A 7,308-nucleotide genomic window follows, 5' to 3' on the forward strand; every position below is an offset into this window, starting at 1 on the left:
CAGCGTGGAGGGCAGCCCAGGCCTGGTTCCTGTCACTAGCCAAGCTGCAGTCTCAAATCCCAAGTCTGTGTTCTGGTTTCCCTCTGGGTCTTACTAGAGGTTTATCGACAAAACGCAGGCTCCTCATAATCTGTTTGAAAATCCCACTGCGTTCAACAGGAAAATATGGCCATCCTTTAGTGGTGACCACCCTGCTGTGCGTTGTCACGGTGCAGCGAGTGCTCTGCAAGTGGATGCATGCAGGGAAGTGAACCTGGGGGCGTGGGGATGTTTTCACTCTACTGGAGCCACAGTCTCCTCTCTGCCAAAATCCTAAGATCTGGTTCCCTTTGGGGAACTCTCTCTCTAGGCTTTACTTTGGAAACCATCTGCGCTCTCCATGACTATTGGCTCCCCAGGGAAACCCTGGACTCTCAAAGTCTTGGCTCATGTCTGGGGACTTCCGGACCCAAGCTAGCCAGGACCTGGCTTGTCTTTCTTGGAGAGAAGGTTTTGCGAATCCAGCACTTTGCATGTGTTTATCTTTTGGGCCAAAAATTATCCAGAGATGAAACTAAGCTTTCTAATTATGCAAATAAGTACCAAATATCCAATCATTCTCTCCCTCTCTCTCCTCTCCCATTCTCTCACTCCCTCTTTAAAAAGAGAAAAAGAAAGTCATATCATTTAGTGTAAATAGAGCATGACTTTCCATTTCAGTTCTGCCAGTTAACCACCACATGGCCAGGGACAAGCTGTGAATGAAATCTGGATATTGAATGAGCTGAACTCCAATGGGATATGAGCAGAAAACATTAAAAAAATAATACAGTAACTTTATTCTTGTTCACTGTTGTCCCTTCAAACTCACCCCTGAGCTGTTTCTTTCTCATTGCTACGGTGGAATCGTAGCAGAATCCTTTCAGTATACTCGGATAATGCGAGTAATGCACAATCATAATCTCATTACAGGAGTAAAAAAAGTCATGCTCACTGCTTGTTACTCTTACCACCACCACCCCTCTCCTTGCTCTCCCACCCATCTTGGTGTGGTTTTGGGCTGGGACAGAAGGACAGAAGGGCACACTTGGCTCCTCTCTTTTCTCCTCCTCTCACTATTTTTAGGCTTTTTTTTTGGTCCCTCAGGGTGGAGGTGGTGTCATGAGGGAAGACAGGTAAACAACAGAAAAGATCGTGCGTGAGTGGCATGCACACAGCCTGTGATGGGACCCTCTGCGTGCAGCAGCGTTCCAAAGCTGCTTCTTCCTCTGCGAGCTCCTCAGTGATATCTCACTGGATCTTTTCTTTCTTTTTTAAACCCTCACCTGAGGATATTTTTTCCATTGCTTTTCAGAGAGAGTGGAAGGGAGAGAGAGAGAGAGAAACATCAAGGTGAGAGAGGCACATTGATTGGTTGAACCCCTCAGGAAGGCCAGGGATTGAGCTTGCAACCAAGGTACATGCCCTTGACCAGAACTGAGCCCGAGACCCTTCAGTCCACCGGCCGACACTCTACGCTCTGAGCCACACTGGCTAGGGTTCACTGAATCTTTTCAATGGCAACTTCCTTGATACTTACTTGTTGATTGCTGGCTAAAATTCCTCCTTCAGCCTCTGAGCATGAGGCAGTTAACTATCTCATTGGGGTTCACCTTCATCCATGCAGTTTCTGGGGGTGGGGGTAAAATTCAAAGTAGCTCCCATGTCTGATCCATAAGAAAAACTCGTGCATCTCTGTCCTACCATGTGGTTGGTGGAAGAACATTTTACTCTTTTTTTTAAGTTTTTTTTTTTTTTTTTTTAATATATCTTTATTGATTTCAGAGAGAGGAAAGGAGAGGGAGAGAGACAGAAACATCAATGATGAGAGAGTCATTGATCGGCTGCAGCCCTCAACCCGGGCCTGTGCCCTGACCAGGAACCTAACCCCGATCGCCTGGGTCCCAGGTTGACGCTCAACCGCTGAGCCACGCCCGGCCGGGCAGAACTTTCTACTCTTAAGGCAGTCCTCTTTCTCTCTCTTCTATTGCCTTTAGCCAATGTCTCTCCAGCTTCTCTTGCCATTCTTATGCTTCCAAACTCAAGGATTATAGGACATTCCTTCCAAATAGTTCCTTTGAAGCCATCTTTGTGGGTTTTGTTTTTTTGTGTGTGGTGTTTTTTGTTTTTTTGTTTTTTTTAATTTATCTTTATTGTTGAAAGTATTACAGGTGTCCCAATTCCCCCCCCCCATTTGACCCCCTCCACCTCACTCCCACTCCCTCCCCAAGCCTTCACCCCATTATTGACTGTGTCCATGGGTTATGCTTATATGCGTATAACTTCTTTGGTTAATCTCTTCCCACCCTTCACCCCGCTTCCCTCTTCCCTCTGAAATATGATCGTCTGCTGCATGCATCAATGCCTCTGGATCTATTTAGTTCATCAGATTCTTTGGTTCATTAACATCTTGTTAGAGAAGACTCTTCAACATTTCCTGTAGTGTTGCATCTTTCTTATTTAGATCAAGGGAGAGGAGGAGTCACCCCTTTTATTCCATAGAAGTGGAAATGCACAACATATCAACACGTAGTTCTCTCTCCTAGCCATTTCAGTTTCAATTTTGTATATCTTCAAGGTGGATTATGGCTCAAGATCTCAAAATCAGGTCCATATAACTTCCAATCATGTACTCTGCATAAATAGATAATGTATATTACATCATTATAGATTAATAGAGCTTGATAGCTCTCAAAAGGGAAATTACAGTTGGTGAGGAACAAAGCCATAGGACTAGATTTAGGTTAGGCATTTTTGGTGGGAATGGGACAAAGGTAATATTGTATTCTTGTCAGTACCTTATATCAGGAGGCAAATCATGTCTATTTTCCCTATTACTGTGAAAGTTAACTTCCAGCACTGAGTAATGTGTGCCAGGTTTCTTCACTATAAAATTACTATTTCTCCTTTGTAATAAATAAATTTCCTATGGGGAGACAGTGTAAGATAATGCAAATATCCAATTTCTTATCAAACTTTCACTGACTTGTTTTAGGGTCCATTGATAATTCTTGCCTGAAATAATTATTACTATATTAGTTTCCAAATGATGATAAGTTAGAATATTTTAATACATTAAGGTACAAAATAAGGAAGTATGAACATTAAAAGAAAGAAACTGAGAAAAAAAATACCAGGTAAATTTGAAAAAGAACCAGAGAGAATGACTAGAAAGTCCAGCTCCATCATTTATAAGCTATGTGAACGTGGGTAAGTGATTTAACCATCTGAGCCTCAGTTTCTTTATCTGTTAAATAGATGATAATATGAGTTTCCCCATAGGATGGTCATTGGCTTTTACATTTCCATGACTATTATTAATTTCTAAAATGTCCTTTTCTAAATAATCTTGTTCTGTTTTTATAATGTCTTATACTTTTATAAAAATCCCTATTTCTTTATTTTATCTCTTTAATCACTTTAAATATATTTATTTTATAGGGCTTTGGGGGTGGCTCTGTCTTTTCAGGTTCTCAGGGTGCAAATTCTTCTTTTTTGTTGTGTTATTTCTCCATTTTTGATGGATTATTTCTTTGGGTAGTAGACACTTTTTTTTCACGAGTAGATTTTAGGTCCTAGATACTATGTCCTCCGGGTCTATGGCTTCATGGGGGTCACCTGACTATCATGATAGCTATTGCTCACTCTTAATTCTAGCATATGTAGGTTATTCTTCTTGCCTGCTATATATTTAAGTTATTTTACCCAGTGTTTCTATGTGTTTGTGTTGTCAAAACTGTAGAAATTTATTTTCATTGGAAACACTTTTGACATGGCTACCAAAACTGGGGAGAAATTTAGAGGGGACACTTAGCTTCTTAGCATTCTTAAGTGATATCATGTAAACATTAACTGTTTCTAGCAAAGTAAAAGTCTGGCTTTGACTTACAGACATGCTAAATCATCAGCTTTCCTCTCTTGAATGAAAAGCATACACATTATTAGTCAAGCAATGGATTCTTATTTAGTATCTGAGCTACAGGGAATGATAGAAAGGATTTGGAGCTAATGGAGAGCAGGAGATAAAGGATAGAGCATGAGCTATTGTAATAGTCTGAGTTTGAGTAAATCAAGAACTTGCAGGTAAAATGTATATTATTTATTTTCCCAGTATCTTCTCCAGAGAGCAATGCTTGTTGACCTGCTAAGAGATATAATCAAAGCTATTAGAATCACTTAGTGACAACACGCAACTTTACAAAATACTCGCACATTAGAAATTTGTACTAGAGTAATAACCATATTACATTATGTATTAAAGTGCAATCTGACATTGACCAATGACAGGGCTTTTTATAATGTAAAAACCACAAGATTTTAAAAAAATAATATAATCCACATATACTAGACAAGTTACTAAAAAAAGTCCTGCATCATAAATCTGAAAATTATAGTGCAATTCAGACATTCCAGGTTCACTCTGAGCCTGAATAGTCCTTAATGGTGGTATTTTCTGTTCAGTTTGCAAACATGCTTCATAGAATCATGAGAGCATGCACACTTCAGGTTAGGAGCCCTTATCTGGAGCATGAAAATTACACTGAAGACCTTAGACAATGCATCCCAGGCATCCCCGAAAGACATTCTCTAATGCAACATCAACATGAGATGCAGTTGTACAGAATCTGATCTACTTTCCAACGAGATTGAAAATGATCTAGTCTGAAGGAAGACTTGGCTGTTATCAGGCATGCTACACTTAGTTTTATTTCCCTAAAGGGCCTTAAGAGGAGGTCAAGTAGTAACAAAATATATTTTTTACCATCATGCTAAGATATCATTTTTTTCTCCCCTCCCACTCTGCCAAGATTCAAATCCCTGCTAATAGTGACACATTACTTAACCATTCCATGCCTATTTCCTCATCTAAAGCTGAATAATACCTACCTCGTGTGCTGACTGTGAGGATTAAATGAGCTAAACCATAGTTGCTATATTACTGTACTATAATATTATCATGTGTATAATTTTAGGCCCTTTGGGGGGAACTGATAGTGATAATAAAAGCTATTTTACAAGAGACTCTCTACGAGAGGCATCTATTGCGTGCTTACATTGTGCCAGGCAATTAATACTCATTATATCTTGTTTTTCTAACAATATTCCAAAGGAAGCACTTTAATCCCAATTTTATAGATAATGAAGATGCTGTTCAGAGAAATTAAATAACTGTGAACAAACAGCCAACAAGTTGGTTTGAAACTAAATTCTTCTGTCACCAGAAGGCCTATGCTCTTTCCACTGTTTCTATGGATCCGAGGAAAATATGAACCTGTATATAAGAGTAATACTGGTCACTTCTATTTTCCCGGATGAAAAGTAACTCTGGTTGGTGTAGAGTAGGGGACACACATATAGCTAATCACTGGAAAGAGGGCTGAAGAAAGTCTCAGTGCTTCCACTGACAGGCTGTAAGATTTTGGTGAGTCATCTCGCCTCTTTAATCCTCATTGTTCTCATTGGTGAAAAAAGGAACTTGGACTAGACTAGGGCACCTCTCCATTTAAATTCTCTGAGTCTCAATTTTCTCATGCATGAAACAGGAATGTAAGTTTGCCTGTCCAGGTAAATTTGGGAGATAAAAGTGATTTTTAAAGTGCATTCTGGTTCTCTTTTGCTGCATAATAGCCCATCAAAATAATGACTTAAAAAAATAACATTTATTTTGATAATAAATCTTGGTTTTGATAAGGCCCAGTTAGACAATTTTTCCTTGGGGTCTCACAGAGTTGAAGTCAGACTGGAACTAGGGCTTCAGTCACCTCTAAAGTTCCTCACTCACAGTCCCTGGGCTGAAAAGACTCACATACCCAGGGAGTGGAGGAGCTGGGGCTGTTTCTCTTTCACCACATGTCCACTCCCTACAGGCTCCCCACAAGGCAGCCTTGGGATAGCCATACTTTCTACATGATGGTTTAAGCTCCAACAGTTAGTATCCCAAGAAAAACTAGCAGAAGAGACATAGTCATTCTTAACTAAACTCAGAAGTCACACAGCATCACCCCTCCACCTTGTATTCACCAAGTTCTCCTCAGATTGATGGGAGGGGGCATAGACTCTGCCCCTTCGTAGGAGCAGTGTCAAAGAATTGCAGACATCCTTTAAAACCACCACAAATTGCTATGAAGCATAGGCATTGTTATTATTAATTTTATCCAGCTGCAGATCATTCTCTCTGGGGATTATTAACAGCAAATGTAAAACATTTCATACCAAGTTGATTCTTAGGCTGCCTGCTCCAAACGTGAAATTGTCGTGTTCTCAGAAAATACCCACCAATTTTTATATCAGCCAAAGTAAAACATAACCTCGAAAGAAAATTCTCATAAAAATATTATTAAGTGTGATGCTATCTCAAGCCAAGTACATTTTTTAAAAGCTCATATGCTTAAAAAAGATTATCCTGTCTTTTTTCTGACTGTTAACATGGATAATAAAGAAGTGACTGTAATAAGTATTTGGGGGCATTTGGTTGCTTTCCCAAATGTTAGTGGTACTTTGATCTGTGCTCTGTGATGTGGGCCTTTGAGCTATGAAGTATGCAGCAAGAAAGGTGGGATGTATGATTCCTCCTGTAAGGTTTAAGGAAGTCCTAGAGCTACAGCAGTCCCATCACTCATTAAATATTAAGTCCTGCTGAGAGGCCTAAATGGCTAACTCAGGCTTTCGGGGAATTCTCTGTTTATCCCAGACTGGAATCCAGGTGTTCTAATTCTTACCTCACTGCCATTCTCTAACTGTACACAGTTTCTTAAGATCACTGCAAAGCTTGCGTGGTTTTCTACTTGGGTACAGATGCATTGAGAAGTTTAATATCTCTGGAGAGTGATTACATAATAAATGCCATGCTGATTAAACCTATTCTTATCAAACTGACAGTGGTACCAACATATCTTTTCAATAATGACAAGTTCTTCTATCTTAGACATAAATCAGTAAATATCCCCACTTTCCTTTATTCACTGCTAGAAATCCATAGTCCATATATTTATGTAAATCCTCCCTGAATATTGAATTTTTAAGTTTGTGTTAGTCCTGGGGACAATCACCAATTCTAGAACTCCATATTTTTTAACTTAAAATGAACTTTTTAAAACTACAAGGGTTTTCATAAAGATTTTGATGGCTCACTCAGCTTTTATCTCTCTGTAGTGAAAAGGTATACATTTATAAATGAGAGATTCTGTATCCACCTTAAAGACTTTATTTTCTCATTCTATTCCAGCTCCAACTGTTCTTTTTGCATAGATCCTGTACAGAAATGTACATGATGTGTTAGAGCTTTGTGCA

Source organism: Miniopterus natalensis, chromosome 9 (genome assembly GCF_054644295.1).
Source record: "Miniopterus natalensis isolate mMinNat1 chromosome 9, mMinNat1.hap1, whole genome shotgun sequence".
Taxonomy (NCBI): domain Eukaryota; kingdom Metazoa; phylum Chordata; class Mammalia; order Chiroptera; family Miniopteridae; genus Miniopterus; species Miniopterus natalensis.